Source organism: Sarcophilus harrisii, chromosome 2 (assembly GCF_902635505.1).
Source record: "Sarcophilus harrisii chromosome 2, mSarHar1.11, whole genome shotgun sequence".
NCBI lineage: Eukaryota > Metazoa > Chordata > Mammalia > Dasyuromorphia > Dasyuridae > Sarcophilus > Sarcophilus harrisii.
The window spans coordinates 329,662,184-329,681,704 of NC_045427.1; positions in this window are offsets into that span (position 1 = coordinate 329,662,184).

The following is a 19,521-nucleotide window of genomic DNA, read 5'->3' on the forward strand; positions in this document are numbered from 1 at the left end:
GGCAGGATGATCAGTAGATGTTAAATATATTAAAATATAAATTAGATACACAATAAGTATACATGACCAAACCGTTATTTTGCTTTAACATTTTTTTAAAAAAATTTTAAGCTCTAGGTTCTTTCTTCTATCCATACTCACAAAATTAAGAACCACATATGAAAACATTTCCATAAAAATCAAGTTATGAAAGAAAACAAATCTCCCACCCTAATGAAAATTCACTCAAAAAAAATTTGCTAAAAAGAAAGAGATAGAGAAAAAGAATGCTTCTCTTTGTATTCAGACACAATCATTTCCTTCTCTGGAATTAGTTAGGATTTTTCATCATAAGTCCTTCAGAGTAGTTCTTAATGATTGTATTACAGAGAATAGTAAAGTCATTTATAGAACATTGCTATTACTTTGAATACAGTAAATTTCACTTTGCTTAAGTTCATGGAGGATTTCAGAGATTTTTTTTTTTTTTTTTCTGAGAGCATTCTGCTCTTCATTTCCCACAGAACAGTATTCCAAACACAAACACAATTTATTGAGTCGTTCCCCAATTTCTAGGCATCTCCTATTTTTTTGTTGATTGGCATATCTCTAGGAGTTCTAGGACCTAGTCTGCCACCTGGCTCCTTCACCTCCCTCTTCAGTTTGCCCCTTGGCAATCCCCAAGGCTACATTTTCTCTTATGATTATTTTCTGCTTATGATGAAGATCTTTGCTAAGTTTTCTTCATGACTAAGCCCACTATGTGGTATTTTCTTTCTCTTCCTCATAGACGCAACCAACCACAACAAAGCAAGACAAAATCATAGGAGACTGAGCAACTTGCTTTTTGGGAGGGAGGTGACTTTTTATAGCTCAGAGGGAGGAGGGGGAAATAAGGGTGAGATCTAGGGAGTAACAAGGTTATATACTGAAGTGTTGAATTCCCATTTAGGTTGTCTGAAATATGGTAATCAAGATAGCCTAAAAGATTGAAGACTGAATGGATGGATTAACAATGGACTCTGGCTTCACATCATTCTATGCAAACAAGAAAGTCTGAGAGATTATGTGATTAATAGGAACAGGATTTGCCCCTTTTTAGTGATTCCTGAGAATAAACTGGTTTAGGGTTCACATTGATACCTTTGGGATTTAGTGAAAAATGATGAGATTGATGGTCAGGAACAAAATATTAGGGTTTGGTCATGTGAAGAATTCACAATGGCCATTTTCTTTGCTAAAAGATTTTTTTTTTTTTTTAGCTTCTTTTAACTAAAAAGCTAAAAACAATTTTTTTTTATTTAGGAAAAAAGGTTACAGACAAAATAAAGAGATACAATTAGACACCAAGAACAGTAAATATGAAATAGAATTAATAACAATTAACAATGGAAAAGACAATTTCCCTAGTGGAACTCACAATTAACCAGGAGAAAGGTTGTAATGCCGAAGAAACTGAGCAAGACGAGAGATTAGAGACCAATTCAATAGTTTATTAAATGTAGAGAAATATTGGGACCAATGGATCCATGTTAATCCCAGGGCTAGATGAGACTATCATCTCAAAGAGTCTAGTCCCGAGTATCGGGGCAGCAAGCTTTTTATAGAATAACAAGAACAATGATATAATGGAGGTACCTAGGTGGGGATAACCTAATGGAGGGAGGTTACTGATATTCTAATGACATCTAAAATGGATAAACCTTTATCTCATCAAACATTAAGAAGGAATGTCTATAAAACCTTTAGCTCAAACATTAAGAGGGAAAGGTTATATCCTAAGGCAGAATAACTAAATAGGACCATTAGAGAAACTGGGTCACAACATTAAAAGGGAACTTTGGCATAACAAGGTAATATGCCATGAGTATGCCTTTAACTGGAAGGCTAAATACATAGAGGAGTTTAATACCCTAAAAGAGTTAGTTAATTCTAAGAAAGAAAAAGATACCATGAGGCAAGAGAGGAGTGAGGAAAAAGACACTATAAGGTAAAATGTCATGGTGGTATTAACCTAAAGAGGTCCAGCAAAGATGGCATGGACTATGGATACATTTTTAGGGGAAATTTAACCTCAATGGTTTGACATATAATTTGAATTTCTGACTGGACACAATAAGGTAAGGCTACCTCCACAGAAGTTGGGAGTATAAGATTAAACGGATCACTGTCAGTTCCCTTCCTTGCTTGTCTCAGGGAATAATTTTATCAGTACTTCAGGTTCTCCCTATCAACACCACTTAGTAATCATTTCCCCATTCTTTTAATTTGTTAGGAAAGTAGGTTTCCTAATAATAGGAAAGTATTAGGGGCCCTAAATAGGAAGAGGTTTAATAGATAGACACTAAAATTTTAGAGACCCAGTCCTGAGATACTTGTTAAGTAGTATTTAAGAAGCTGGAAGTGAAATACAGTGGTCTGAGGGGAGGGAGTGTTACAAAGATGAATGGAAGCCAAAGTTTGGTGATACCATAGGGGTTCAAAATTGGTTACTAGGGCACAATAACAGAGATTATCACAGGGTCAGTTTGCACCTTACTGGAAGCCTACTCAGATGCTGGGTAATATTTTGCTGTGGTCCATTCACTACAACAATCAATTTCCCCACAAACAAATGGGGCTCAAAGTCCTTTGTGTTTTGGGGCAATTATCTTATTTCCTGAAACTACTTCCTGTTAGGAATGAATGTAGAACTGAGTGATGCTACAGGGTCTCAATTTGCTACATGTTTATTTTGAATGTTTGAGGAGTGGGCCAGCATTCAGTGAGTTCTAAGTCAGATCCTTGAAGCTGATTGATACAGTTATCTAGTTGCGATCATTCCGACACTAGAATGTAGCTAGTCTAGAAAGACTAGCAATCTAGAAGAAAACAAACCTAACAAGCAATAGTTAGGGACTATTTGAAGGAGTTTCCAGTTGAAGACACTTATCTTGAAAGGGCTTTCAAAAATATTTAGAGAAAGCCACTAGTTTGACCAAAAAGTTATTCCCTACTTGTGAGAGCCCACAAAGTGAGGCAGGTGAGAAAGAGAGAGAGAGAGAGAGAGAGAGAGAGAGAGAGAGAGAGAGAGAGAGAGAGAGAGAGAGAGAGAGAGAGAGAGAGAGAATGAGAGAAAGAGAGAGAGAGACATCTAGCTCTTTACAGAAATCTATTCTGCCCAAGAATAAAAGTTCAGCCTCTAAAAGGTTTCTCTCTCTCTCTCTCTCTCTCTTAAATAAAGACTACATTATCTATAAGGAGAGACCTTGCCTTCAGTTGATAAAGAAAACCCAGAAGTAACAATTTAAAGGACAAGGGGTGGAGTAGAGTCTCCAGAGACCTCCACCAAAACAAAAAGCCTACTTAAGAACAAAAACACACTTAAGGCTGGGATGATGATTAGAAGTAGGGTTCCCTGGTGGAGTGCCAAGTAAAGAGAATTGTCAAGATCCATACAAAGGAGACTGTGTTGGGAAGATGAAGTAAAATTTAACTCAAAAGCAATTTTCAGAAAGGAAGATCCCACCAGACTAAAGAGGTATTCACAAAATCCTTTAACAGGTCTTAGGTCATTCAGTGGCTGAACAAGCTCACAAATTATTGTGTACAATCTAAACTATATTTGGGTTGATATGGGGGCAGGCATTTTCATGCCATGCTTTCTTTTCACATGTACATGAACTTGCAGTTAACCAGAAATAAAAAAAAAAATTTAACAAAAGTTTCATTGCTAAGCAGTAGAAGTAGTAGTAGTAGAAGAAGTAGAAGAAACACTATACAGTATCACAAATGACTTTGCTTTAAAACAGCCATAGACTAGAGATGTAAAGTTAGCCTTTTAAATAATGGAAGCAAATTAAAAGTGAAGAAATTTCACCTAACTAGCAGGGGACCCAGAAAAGGGTTTGAGCACCAGTGAGTACAGGTTTTTCTCACCTCCACCAATCAGTGAAGGGGGAAAAGCTCAGGTGGGCTAAAAAGCAATCACTTCCATGCTATACTCAGTGAGGGAGAAGGCCAACTAATCTAAAATAAAACCATGAAATTATGCAAATAACAGTATATAGTTTTCACCAATTTCAGATTAACTTCCAAAAATCCTAATCAAGAGTTTTCAAAAATTTAAAGGTAAAGAGATTTCAAAACTATTTCACCTTTGTAAAGGAATAGTATCTCTAATACCAACTTCTTTTCCTAAGGCTGATGCTAGCAAGAGCAGGGAAGAACTAAACCTGAGACTGAGAACTTGGGTGGAGGGAGGAGGAAAATGTATCCTGTTCAAGTTTTTCCCTTCTGTCTCTTTAAATAAATATCTACCTTTGTTTAAGGAAGAAAACAAAATATCTTAAAGATAATCTTAAAATTCAGAACTTAGACTATAGTTAAAATCATTTTGGGCAAAACTTATACCACATGTCCATCAGGGCTGACAGAATTTTAAAATATAGCTCATAACAATTTTATAGATTGCACAATATACAATTTAGAAAGCAAACATGTGTTAGGTTAAGTTAGTTATCAGAGAGAATTTTGCTTACATACAGATTTAAATTTTCAAAATAATACTTTAATATTAAAGATTGATATACACATATTTCTAAGATCTTATGCCCAAATTAATTCACAATTGTAAAATCTACCTGTTAATAGTGATTCTAATCTCATACAATTTAGAATCACATTTCTGATTTAAATACATACAAATTTAAAACTGCTTCTTTGGGAGAAACTTTTTGAATGCCATTTTTTCCCCAAAGTATAGGCCTTCACTTAGAAATTTTCTAACATTTCCATTTGTTTTCTTGGAGCCCCCAATTTTTTGACAGTAAATTGTTTGAGGCCTGAGATGTAGACATAGGTCTATACCTGGGGATAAAATGGCAATGGCTCTGATCTCTGTCCAAATCATGTGGATGGCTTCTATCTTTATCCTCCTGTCTATTCATCTGGAGGGAAGGGAGAAAGATCCTAAAAAGTGCTAAGTAAGCTGCCTGCCCAAGCCAAATGGATACACTCTTGTCTAGAGAGGTAAGGAAGACTGCTTCTGTCTTTTATCTGTTGGAGAACTGAAAAGATCACATTCTTCTACATCCTTGGAGTACCTTAGGACAATAGAAGTTGGGGACATAAGAGGTACCCATCTAAAAAGAAGCCAAGGGTGACTCCAGGTCATCGGCGGGGGAGAGGTGTTGGGAAGCATACTTTTTATTGGAGATACTATCTTACAAATGGGACCTAATTATCAAATCAGGGCATTGGCTTAACAATTTCACAAATCTCTTTAAGAAAAATTAAATAAAAGAGCATCACCCTTTCCAAGCTGGTAGTCTAGGAGGATAAGTCTTTATCTCTTGAAAATAGCTTTTAAGAAAATGCAGGTTAGTTTAAAACACAAACAAAAGGAGACTGTCACAGAGACTCAAAGAAGGCAGACAGGCAGACACAGAGACAACACAGAAAGTGGACATTTTAAATCCTAGATGGCCAGATTTTATATTAGTTCCTCTTTGCAACATGGGGGAATGCGAACTTGTGGTGTTCTCTTCTTTTATATATAATGGTTCTCTGTGGGAGCAGGTTTCTTGGGGAGGTTTCCTGGAAGTAGCCTTAGTTTCAGTTCCAAGTAATAATCATTCCAAATACAGCCCCTGATAAAATCCAAACATTTATTTCTTATCTCTTTCCTTGGGCCCGATTAGCTTTCTTAGAGGCCTATCTCTGCTTGGTTCCAAAAGCTCTTGCAGCTTATCCTTTGCCTCTGCTTTCTTCAGCCTCCAGCCAGCACAAAGATGGAAGATGGAATGAATCTGACTCTGCCTCCGAGAGTGGGCTTGTGGGCTTCTGTATCTCCCAGAGTGCTCCTTGGCCCTGAGAGCTTCTTGCTTATATGCTGCTCACTGAGTACACACCAATCATTATATCACTGGAAAACCATTATTTGTTGTATGATTAAATCAATGATAAACTAGATTTATATCTAATATCTAATATTGTCTCCTCAATTCCACTTAATACCTTGTTTCAAGTTCTGGCCCATAACATCTCCTCCTAGGATCAGATCAATCATACTAAACCATGCTAAATTAGATAATTATTGTCTCTATTAACTCTAATGAGTTAACATTTTGTAAGGATTCCAACACAAATTCCCCTAAAAAACCAAAATCCTACTCTCAAGTGGCCTCACCCATTTATCTAGCATCCTGGAGAGAACTGGGGATATACAATTATTCTCAGAAAAGGACAGCCTATTTGGGAGGGATCCCCCTACTTTAGATTTATCACTTGCCACTCAGTGAGCAAAATGATAACAAGTGTACTCCAAGAGTTTTGGGTTCCTGGTTATACCCCACTTTAATTGAGGAGTAGGAAAAATATTGGAATGTACATTTCTTACCTTTTGTCAAGAAGGCCAGAGGGGTTTGAGCACTAAATGGTGGGATTAGTGCACATGATTGTTTCCAGATTGCTATATTTTGCAAGTTGGTTGTGAAAGTACTTAAAGCCTGGTTGGTTGTTGAAGAGTACCAAAATGACATCATTATATTAGAGTTCAGTTACTGTGTTTTTGATATGACTGATTAGACCAATATGAATTCTGAATACTCTACCACAGTACAGACACAAACAGTATCTGTAAACATTTAGGATGGCTTCTCTAACTTTTTGTGCATCATGCACTTCTTTTGAACTAATTCAATTCTGCTTTGCTCATAGAGTACAGCACCTTTTCTAATGCAGGCACACCCTGCTGGGTGATTCTGTGCCAATATCTTCCATGTCATATAATTGATTCTAAAGTTCTTAAAAGAGATCTTGAGAGCATCCTTTATCACTTTTTCTGACTACCTTGTGAGCACTTGCCCTGTATAAGCTCTGCATAAAACAGTCCTTTTGGCAAGTGTATATTTGGCATTTGAATAATGTGGTCAGTCCAACAGAGTTGTACTTTCTGCAGTAGAGTTTGAATGCTTGGCAATTTAGTTTGAAAAAGGACCTCAGTGTCTGGTATCTTATTTTTTCATCCATTTTCTAACTCTATTTTATCTACTTTGTTCACTTCAGATGAAAAAGAGACAGAGAAAGACAGAGACATAGAGAGATATCATTGTGCCCTCTGATTCTAAAATATCTGAGCAGTTTTCTTTCATGATCACTTCACATAAAATATCCAAGTTCTCTTTCATTTTTGGTTATGGCTTTCAGGTCACTACCTGAGAGATTATTAAATTATTTTTCCTTTGATCTGTTTTCCAGATCATTAAAAAAAATTTTTTTTTTTACATTTTCTTCCAGTACTTCTGGTAAAATTGCTTTCTCTTAACTGTATTCTAAATAAATAATTACAACCTCAATCAACATTTATTGGAAGTTACTACTATTTATTAAGACAAAATAGATATTTAGGACAAAAAAGTAACTAATTCCTCCTCTTCACACTCTTCCCCCTGACCAGTGTCCAAAAGAGAAAGCTTTCGTATGAAAGAACCCTGCCCTGCCCTATATAGAACTATTATTTTGAGATCTGTAGCCTAGGGTATTTCATTAATATATATTGTTACAGAATAGGGTTTACAACTGCATTAAGCCTCTATTTGTTGCTTCTGCTCTGAGTCCTACATAGTTCCTTTTCAGTTGCTCTATTATTTATCTAGCTCTATTATTTTTCTGCTTACCCCAACTGGAGTTGGTTCCTTCTTGGATTTGTCGCCTATATTCAGAATATTGACTTTTAAATGTCACTCTGAGGTATAACCTTTGGTATCTAAAAGCAAGTTCCAGAGTTAGGCAAGATAGGGACTTCCTGGTGGCAATCCAATTTTAGTTAAGCTACATAACTTGTGTGCAGTTTATGTACTCTGCTAATCACTTTGTGAAAAGTGGTAAAAGTTGCACACATATCCAGGCTATAAGCCACACCTTTTCTCACTTCTTTTGGTAAGATGATAATCTCTTCAGGTGTAGAGGTGTAGAAGGCCAGAACTCTGGAAAGGTATATTTGAATCAAGGACAGCAGGGTGCTTATAGTTAAGCACCTACTCTGATTGATTTTATAATGGTTCTCTAGTTAAACATATACTTAATATGTAACGATGTAATTACTTCTAGTTGGCATATACTTAGAGTGATATGATGATGTAATGGACATTTGGCATATGTTCAGTTGTTGCAGTGATGTAATCGTACTGAGGTATTAAAGGACTGGGAACTGGGAATCTCAGTCACAGACACAGAGAAGACTTCAGTCTTGTGGTGGCTCTCCTGCCTTCATCACTCCTCTACTAAGATCAAAGACTCAGGCTAGTCCAGACATTACACTCGGGTGCTACTGTTCCTCTACATATCACTTTCTGTGTAGCCTGGCTTCTGTCCAAATCACAAAATCAGTTGTCTTTTCTCATTCATACTTATTAGATGAATTATTGAATGTTTCTTATAAGTTTCATATGTTTTTTATGGAATTTCACTGTCACCTAATTGACTTTTTTAGATTTATAAGCATTCTTGTTATATTGTGTTGTGTTCATTAGCCTGTCCTTTTGATCCTGCATGACTCAGTCTATATGCCTCTCAAATTAGGCTTTCCACCCATATTTTCCTCTTTTCTGGACCAGAGGTCTGCCAATTCTGTAGTGAACTAATAAAAGAGTTTTTAACAACTAGTAACTAAGTTTTCCATGGAACTTCCCCAAGGAGACATGGTTCTGTTTCTGGAAAGATTCCTAGACTGCAATCTTGATATCCTTTTAGAACTCAAGTTTCTCCCCCAGAAGATATTTTCTTATTTATCTTGGAGGATCTGGTTTCAGTTCAATACATATGAATAGCTTCTTTTTTTTGGCTATGGGAATCTAGCTTTGTCCTTCTTTACAAGTGAGTTGGCATTTTCTGACTTAATAACTTCTCTCAACCTTTTTGTTATCAGTTTCTCTTTTCTCATTAAAGTTTATACTTTATCTTACACATGAATTGTTGATAACCACAAATTGGGTTCAATCTTTTAAGAGAATTAGCATTTAAAGAAGATTCTAGTTTTTTAAAAAATAAACTTTTATTGATATCTTTTGTTTTTTATGAAACCTAAAATTTCTTCTATATTCTTCCCCCTCCTCTTGCCAGAGTGACATCCTTTATAACAAATATATATATTTAAAAGAAAAAATAAAAACAAGAAGATAATAAATTTAATAACAATCTGCAAAGCATATTAGTACTTTTAAAAAATGGACAATATATGCATTGTTTTACACCTATGGGTCTTTCCTCCCCCATTATTACAAAGGAATAGGAAGAAGTATCATCTCATATCATTTTTTTTGAGGCCACACTTGTTCTTTGTAATTTTGCAATATTCATTTTAAAATTTATCTTCTGATTGTTATTTTCACTTACAGTGATATAGAGATTATATTTATTATTTTCTTAGTCATTCTACAATAACTCATAAATCTTTTGAAGTTTCTTTTTATTCATTATGGTTGCCATTTCTGGCAGCAATTATAGTATCACATCATATTTATGTAATTTGTTTGGCCATTTTCCAATTGATGCGTTCAATTATCCCCCCCCTTTTTTTTTTTAATTAAATCCTAAAGACATTTAGCCCCAATAGCCATGACTGAAATGTTTTCTCCTAAGTAAAGAAACATTTTCTTACAATAATCATTGTCCTGAAGTTTTCTGGCTTACCTCAGGAGAGAGGTCTTCAAGAAAAGAAGAAAGGACTTCTTATTGTGAATTCCTGAGTTAGTTCTGTAACCCAAATTCTTACATAATCTAAAGCTTTCTCTTTTGGACCTTGATGGGAGGTGGGAGCAGAAGTTATTTATCTTTTTTTTATTCTAAATATTTGTTTTATCTTTATAAATATAATAACCACCGGAGAATGTCTTGGATCATTGTATTGCTGAAAATGTTATTCCCAGCTGATCATCTTATAGTTTACTGTGACTTTGTGTACACTACATTTCACTTTGCATTAGCTCATGAAAGTCTTTCCAAGTTTTCTGAGAGCATCTTACTCATTATTTCTTTCTTTCTTTTTTTTTATTTCATAACTTTTTATTTATAAGTTATATGTATGGGTAATTTTACAACATTGACAATTGCCAAACCTTTTGTTCCAATTTTTTTCCCCTCCTTCCCCTCCCCTCCTCCCCTAGATGGCAGGATGACCAATAGATGTTAAATATATTAGTTACTCATTTCTTATAGTATAATAGTATTCCATCATAATTATATGCCACAATTTATTCAACCATTCCCCAATTGATAGACATCCCTCCAATTTCTGATTCTTTGCCACTAGAAAAGAGCTGCTATAAATATTTTTGTACATATTTTATACTTTCCCTTTTTGTGTTTTTATCTCTTTTGGGATTCAAACCTAGTATTGGTATTGCTAGGTCAAAGGGTAAGCATGGTTCTATAAGCTTTAGGGCATGGTTCTAAATTGCTCTTCAGAATACACAACTCCAGCAACAGTACATAATGTCTCAGTTTTCCCAACTCCCCACCAGCATTTTTCATTTTCCTTTTCTGTTCTATTAGCCAATTAATAGAGAAGAGATAGTATCTCTGAATTGTTTTAATTTCCATTTCTCTAATCAATAGTGAGAACTTTTTTTTTCATATGGCTATATCTTTGATTACTTCATCTGAAAACTTCATATCTTTTGATCATTTATCAGTTGGGGAATGGCTCTTATTTTTATAAATTTGATTTAGTTATCTATATGTTTGAGAAATGAGGTCTGAATCAGAGAAACTTCAAATTTTTTTTCACAACCATGATTGCTATATTTCTTTCCATCCTATTCTCCTCCATTCTGTTTATTCTATTTTCTTTCTTCTTTCACCCTGTCCCTCCTCAAAATTGTTTTGCTTCTAACTGCTTCCTCTTCCAATCTGCCCTCCCTTCTAACAACGTCTCCATCTCCCTCCCCTTCTCCTATCCCTTTTCTCTCCTACTTTCCTGTAGAACAATATAGTGTATATGTCATTCCCTCTTTGAACCAATTCTGATAGAATAAGGTTCATTCATTTTTCCTTACCTCTCCCATCTTCTTTTTTTGTGAGATAATTTAGCTCATTTTATATCTCCCTTTCCTGTTCTCCCAGTGCGTTCCTCTCATTCCTTAATTTTATCTTTTTCATTCATCCATTCATTCATTTATCTATCTATCTATCTATCTATTTTATTTTTTGCTGAGGCAATTGGAGTTAAGTGACTTGCCTAGGGTCACACTAGGAAGTATTAAGTGTCTGAGTCCTCCTAATTTTAGGGAAGGTGCTCTATCAAATTTTATCTTTTTTAGATATTATTACTTCATATGCAACTTACATCTATGCCATCTGTGTCTAACTATACTCCTAACTGCCCTAATAATGAATGACTTCTTATGAGTTATAAGTATCATCTTTCCATGGAGGATTATAAACAGGTTAACCTTATTAATAAGTCCTCATGATTTTCCTTTCCTATTTACCTTTTTTATACTTCTCTTGAGTCTTATATTTGAAAGTCAGATTTTCTATTCAGCTCTCTTCATCAAGAGAAAGTTTGAAAGTTCTCAATTTCATTGAATGTCCACTATTCCCCCTGAAGAATTATACTAAGTTTTGCTTGGTTGAAATATTAGCTCCCTTGCCTTCCAGGATATCATAATCCAAGTCCTTCAACCCTTTAATGTAGAAACTGCTAAGTCTTGCATATCCTGATGGTGGCTCCATGATACTTGAATTATTTATTTCTTTCTGTTTACAATATTTTCTCCTTGACCCCAGAACTCTGGAATTTTACCATAATTTTCCTTGATTTTTTCATTTTGGGATCTCGGGAAGTGATCAGTAGATTCTTTCCATTTTTATTTTACTCTCTTATAATATCAAGGCAATTTTTCTTGATAATTTGTTGAAAGATGATAAATATGATCTTTTCTTGATCATAGCTTTTAGATAGTCAATAATCTTTATCCTAAATTATCTCTTGCTTCTATTTTCCAGGTCAGTTCTTTTCCCAGTAAAAGAGTTCAAATTATCTTCTATTTTTTCATTCTTTTGTTTTTGTTTTACTGTTTTTTGATAGCTCATAAAGTCATTAACTTCAATTTGTTCAATTCTAATTTTTAGGAAATTATTTTCCAGTCAACTCTTTTCTGCTGACCTTCTAAGTTTTTTTGACTGGAAAATTATTTCATCCCATCCTTTTGTGATTTCTGCTACTTCAGGAATTGTTTTATGGCATTATTTAAAAGTGCCTTTTCTCTGCCATCTTGGCTTCACTCTTGATCCCCACCCCCCAATTTCCAATTCTTTGATTGAACAAAAAGTACTTTTATAAATATTTTAATATATATGGCAGCTTTATTTGACATATATACCTAGCAATGGAAACTCTTGGCTAATGACACTTTATTTGAATAATTACAAATTGCTTATCCAAAAGGTTTGTACTAATTCAAGGCACCACTTTAAATGTATTATTGTTTCTCTCTTTTCAAAATCCCTTTAATATTAATTATCCCCATCCTTTGTCATTTTGCCAATTTGCAAGATGTGAGGTGAAACCTCCAGCTTATTTATATTTGCATATTACTTCTTCTGAGTGATTTGGAACATTCTTTTGTATGATTGTTAAAAGTCTGAAATACTTTTTTCTGATCTTTTTGTTCCTATCCTTTGGATTAGGGAATGGCATTAGGTATTATAGATTTTAAACAGGATATATATTTTTAATCTAAAGATATTAAAATAATAGGGGAAGGTAGGTGATACAGTATATAGAGCACCAGTCATGGAGTCAGGAGGGCCAAAGGTCTTAATAATCCTAGACAGTATAGTAAGCCAATAGGAAATATTTTTTTGAAGGGAGCGTTGCAAATATGTTTCAAATAACAAAACAAGGGCAATAGCTTATCCTAATGCTGCATTAAACCATCTTTATTTTTTTAAATTTTTATTCTGAACTTAATAAAAAAAATTTCCATGACATAGAATAGAAAAAAAGATTGTACATGAAATGGCAAATCTATTAAATGAAACTTCCTATTCCTGGCACTTTTAAATAATGCCATAAAACAATTCCTGAAGTAGCAGAAATCACACACATAAACACACACACATATATGTATACATGTAAAACCATTCTCTCTATATATTTATTGGTTCTTTCTCTGGGTGATGATAGTGTCATCTTCCATAGATTCTTTATGGCTAATTTAGGTATTTATAATAGCCAAAAAGTTAGTCATTCAGAATTGTTCTTAAAACAATATTTTTGTTATTGTCTACAATGTCCTCTTGGTTCTCCTAATTTTGGTCTTTGTTATTTCATGTAAGTTTCTCCATGTTTTTCTAGAGTCACTGAGTTCATAATTTCTTATAGTACGGTAATATTGCATCACAATCATGTACCACAATTTGTTCAGCCGCTTCCTAATTGACAAGCATACTCACATGTTCCAGTTCTTTGACACAAAAAGAGAGCTACTATAAATATTTTAGAGCATACAAATTCTTTTCCTTTTTCCCCCTTTGAAAACAGATCTAGTGATATTTCTGGGTCAAAATGTATAGGCAGCTTAATAACCCTTTGGACAATATAATAAAATTAACAATTTTACCTAAACTAATTTATATATATATATATATATATATATATATATATATATATTCAATGCTATCCCTGTTAAATTACCAAAAATTATTTTATTGAATTGGAAAAAATGAGATTAAAATTAAAACAAAAGATCAAACATAACAAAGGAGTTAATTTAAAAATTGTAAAGCAAGGAGGTTTAGCATTACCAGACATTAAACTATATTATAAAAGAGTAATCATCTTTATTTAGAATGCTTATACATATTACCAGGGTTATTTCTCACATCTTAGACACAATTCATGACTCTAAATTGTCTTGAAACAGTTGTATCTAAAGATGTCCTGTTTAAAAGAATTTCAAGAGAAACAAATAGTGACTGGAGTACTATTTGGATGTCAGAATAGCTCTTCTGAGAGAATTTAAGAAAAAATATTCAGAGAGACAAGATGGCAGAGAGGAGACACGTCTTTTTCTGAGCTCTCCCCACGACCCTCACACTAACAACAAGTCCAGCCTCTGAACTGGTTTTGGAATGACAGAATCCATGGATGTTGGCAGTGTAACAAATTAGCAGCAGAAGATAATTTTGAAGATCTCCAGAAAAGGTCTGTTTCAATGGAGCACAGAAGGCGGCAGGCCAAGTGCAAGCATTCCTAGCATAAACACTGAGTGCAGGCAGCACACAGTCCCAGCGTGATGTGGGGTCCCCATGCCAGAGAATGTACTGGGAGATTTCTACAGCAGTGTTGGCTGCTCTGCCCGGGTTGTAAGCCAATAGATCAGAAGACTAGTTATAAGACATCTAAACAAATATAAAAGGCAAATAGTGAACTCTCAAAGGCCAGAATTTCAAGGATCTGGCCACTCCAGCACTGGAAGTCACACAGTACTAACCCAGTGCAGCTACTGTGGCTTGTAGAAGAAGTTTGGACAATCCCTTACCCTAAAAGCAGACCTCAACTTAAAAAAAAAAAAAAGAATACAAAAGTAAAAAGAACTCTGATCATAGTTTTTATGGTGAAAGAGGGCAGATTTTAAATCCTGAGGTCAATAAAAGCAGATCATCTTCAGATGAAGCCCCAAAGGGTGACATAAATTGGTCCCCATCTTACAAGGCTCTCTTGGAAGAAATTAAAAAGAATCTTAAAAGAGATCTAGAAGAGAAATGAAAACTCTACAAGAGAGTTTGGAAAAGGAAACAAATTATCTGAAGAAAACGCCTTACAAATTAGATTTAGTGAAATGGAAAAAGCATGTAACTCCATTCAAAATAAAATTGACAAAATGAAAAAGAAAACAACTCCCTGAAAAACAGAATTTGTGAAATGGAAAAAGAAAATAACTCCTTAAAAAACAATATTTGTGAAATGGAAAAAAAAATCCATAGAACAAAACAATTTGTTTAAAAATTCAATTGGCCAAATATAAAAAGAACTTAAAAAGGGAACTGAAGAAAATAATTCACTAAAAATCAGAACTGAACAAAAGGAAATGGAATGAATAAAACTGGCCAAATACAAAAAGAAGTAAAAAAGGGAACTGAAGAAAATAATTCACTAAAAATCAGAACTGAACAAAAGGAAATGGAATGAATATAACTGGCCAAATACAAAAAGAACTAAAAAAAGTAACTGAAGAAAATAATTCACTAAAATTCAGAACTGAACAAATGGAAATCTCATTTTTTTCAATGAGACATCAAGAAAGAGTCAAGCAAAATCAAAAAAATGAAAAATATAGAAGAAAGTGTAAAATGCCTACTTGGAAAAACAATTGACCTGGAAAATAGTTCTAGGAGAGACAGTCTAAAAACGGACTTTCTGAAAACCATGATAAAAAAAAAGAGCTTAGACATAATCTTTCAAGAAATCATCAAAGAAAACTGCTGTGATGTCCTAGAATCAGAAGGTAAAATAGCCATTGAAAGAATTCACCTATCACCTCCTGAAAGAGACAACAAAATGAAAACCCCAAGGAATATTGTGGCTAAATTTCAGAACTATTGGACCAAGAAAAAATAGTGCAAGCAGCCAGAAAGAAACAATAAAATACTGAGGAACCCTAATCATCATTACCCAGGACCTAGAAGCTTCTACCTCAAAAGATCAAAGGGGCTTTAATCTGATATTCCAAAAGGCAAAAGAACTTGGATTACAGCTAAGAATAAACTACCCAGCTAAATTGAGCATTTTCTTTCAGGGAAGAAAATGGACATTTAATAATTCAGATGAATTTCATTTATTTCTGATGAAAAGATCAGAGCTGAACGAAATATTTGACCTTCATATATAAATCTCAAGAGACGCATAAAAAGGTATAAAGGTAAGAACTCTTGAGAACTGTATCTCAGTTATGGGTATACATAGAGAATGTAGGTATAATTTGATTTTATTGTCATAATATAAAAAAGAAACTAAAGGTAAAAAGGGAATTGTACTTGAAAAAGGGGAAAATTGAGGTAAAATGAGGGAAATCACATCTTATGTAGAAGTAAAGAAAATCTATTATAATTGAGGGAAAGAAGAGAGGGGGACAAACACTGTGGGAATCTTACTCTCATCAGATTTGGCTCAGAGAATATTAGACATATTTGTTTTCACAGAGAAACTTGTTCCTCCTTATAGGGAAGTGGGAGAGGAAAGGAAAAAAGAAAGAGGAAGGCTAATAGGAGAAAAAAGCAGAAAGAGTAGGGGAAAGGTATAGGAAAGGGGGACGGGCTATAAAAGGAGAGAACTGTTTGAATGAAGTGGTAATCAGAAGCAAAATATTGGAGAGGAGGGAAAGGGAGAAAAGAAAGAAGCATAATATGGGGTAAACAAGATGGTGGGAAATATAGAATTAGTTGTTTTAACTATGAATGTGAATGGGGTGAACTCTCCTGTAAAATGGAAGTGGATAGCAGATTGGATTAAAAGCCAGAATCCTACAATACGTTGTTTACAAGAAACACATTTAAAGCAGAGTGATACATACAGAGTAAAAGTAAAAGGCTGGAGCAGAATCTATTATGCTTCAGCTGAAAAAAAAAAAAAAAAAAAAAAAAAAAAAGCAGGGGTAGCTATCCTGATCTTAGATCAAGCAAAAGTAAAAATAGATCTAATTAAAAGAGATAAGGAAGGAAACAAAATCTTGCTAAAGGGTAAATAATGAAATAATATCACTAAACATATATGCACCAAGTGGGATAGCATCTAAATTCCTAAAGGAGAAGTGAACAGAGCTGTAAGGAGAAATAGACAGCAAAACTATAATAGTGGAGGGGCTCAACCTTGCTCTCTCAGAACTAGATAAATCGACCACAAAATAAATAATAAAGAAGTTAAGGAGTTAAATAGAATATTGGAAAAGTTAGGCATGATAGACTTTTGGAGAAAATTGAATAGAGACAGAAAGGAATACATTTTTTTCTTGCTGGTTCATGGAACCTACACAAAATTAACCATTATATCAGGGCATAAAGACCTCAAAATCAAATGCAGAAAGGCAGAAATAACAAATGCATTTTCCCCAGATCATGATGCAATAAAAATTACATTCAATAAAAGGCCAAGGGAAAATGGATAAAAAATTAATTGGAAACTAAATAACCTAATCCTAAAGAATGAATGGATAAAACAGCAAATCATAGATACAATCAATAATCTCATCCAAGAGAATGACAATGTGACAACATACCAAAATTTGTGGGATGCAGTCAAAGCAGTAATAAGGGGAAATTTTATCTCTCTAGATGCTTACTAGAATCAAATAGGGAAAGAGAAGATCAATGAATTGGGCTTGCAATTTAAAAAACTAGAAAAAGACCAAATTAAAAACCCCCAATTAAATACAAAGCTTGAAATTCTAAAAATAAAGGAGAGATTAATAAAATTGAAAATAAAAATGTATTGAATTAATAAATAAAATTAAGAATTGGTTTTATGAAAAAATCAACAAAATAAACATTTAGTTAATTTGATTAGAAAAAGGAAAGATGAAAATCAAATTTTCAGGCTCAAAAATGAAAAGGGAGAACTTTCCACCAATGAAGAGGAAATTAAAGCAATAATTAAGAGTTATTTTGCCTAACTTTATATCAATAAATTTGATAACCTAAGTGAAATGGAGGAATACCTACAAAAATATAGATTGCCCAGATTAACAGAGGGAGAAACAAATTATTTAAATAGTCCCATTTTAGAAAAAGAAATAGAAGCTATTAACTAACTCTCTAAGAAAAAAGTCTCCAGGGCCAGATAGATTTACAAGTGAATTCTACCAAACATTTAAGAACAATTAACTCCAATACTACACAAAATATTTGAAAAAAGTAGGGAAAGAAAGATTCCTACCTAAATCCTTTTATGACACAGCCATTGTATCGATCCTTAAAAAAGTTAGAATGAAAACAGAAAGAAAATTATAGACCAATTTCCCTAATGAATATTGATGCGAAAATCTTGAATAAAATAATAGCAGAGATTACAGAAAATCATCCCCAGAATAATACACCACAACCACCAAGAATGCAGGGCTGGTTCAATATTAAGAAAACTATTAGCAAAATTGACTATATCAATAACCAAACTAACAAAAACCATATGATTATCTCTATAGAAGCAGAAAAAGCATTTGATAAAATCCAACACCCATTCCTAATTAAAAACACAAGAGTATAAGAATAAATGGACTTTTCCTTAAAATGATCAGTAGCATCTATTAAAAACCATCAGCAAGCATCATATATAATGGGACAACCTAGAACCATTCCCAATAAGATCAGGGATGAAACAAGGTTGCCCACTATCACCATCACTATTCAATATTGTATTAGAAATGTTAGCTTTGGCAATAAGAGAAGAAAAAGAGATTAAAAGAATTAGAGTAGGTAATGAGGAAAAATATGGGAGAAAAAATAGGATAGTTCACTTCTCAGATCCATGAAAAGAGGAAGAAAATTATTATTCTTTGCAGATGATATGATGGTATGCTTAGAGAACCCAAGAGAATAATAACTGACTTAGCACCTTGTAAGAATTCTAATACATGACTATACCTAATTTAGTGTTTGACAAACGCTAAGACCCCAGCTTATGGAATAAGAACTCACTATTGACAAAAACTGCTGGGAAAATTAGAAGCCTAGTATGGCAGACCAACATCTAATACCATATACCAAGATAAAGTCAAAATGGGTTCATGATCCAGACATAAAGAATGATATTATAAATAAACTAGAACATAGGATAGTTTACCTTTCAGTTCTATGGAGAAGAAAGGAATTTGTGACTAAAGAACTGGAGATATTATTGATCACAAAATAGATAATTTTGATTAAATTAAAAAGGTTTTGTACAAACAAAACTAATCCAGATAATATTAAAAGGGAAACAATAAACTGGGATAACATTTTTACATTCAAGAGTTCTGATAATGGCCTCATTTCTAAAATATGTAGAGAACTGACTCAAATTTATAAGAATTCAAGGCATTTTTTCAATTGATAAATGGTCAAAGAATATAACAGACAATTTTCAGATGAAATTAAAACGATTTCTAGTCATATGAAAAGGTGCTCTAAATCATTATTAATCAGAGAAATGTAAATTAAGACAACTCTGAGGTACTGTCAGATTGGCTAAGATGACAGGAAAAAATAATGATAAATGTTTGAGGGGATGTGGGAAAACTGGGTCACTAATACATTGTTGGTAGAATTGTGAACAGATCCAACCATTCTGTGCATACCCGACCCAGCAGTGTTTCTCCTAGGCTTATACCCCAAAGAGATCTTAAAGGAGGGAAAAGAACCCACATGTGCAAAAATGTTTGGAGCAGCCCTTTTTGTGGTGGCTAAAAACTGGAAACTGAGTGAAAGCTTATCAGTTGGAGAATGGCTGAATAAGTTATGATACATGAATGTTATGGAATATTACTGTTCTGTAAGATAGGATAAGCAGGATGATTTCACAGAGGC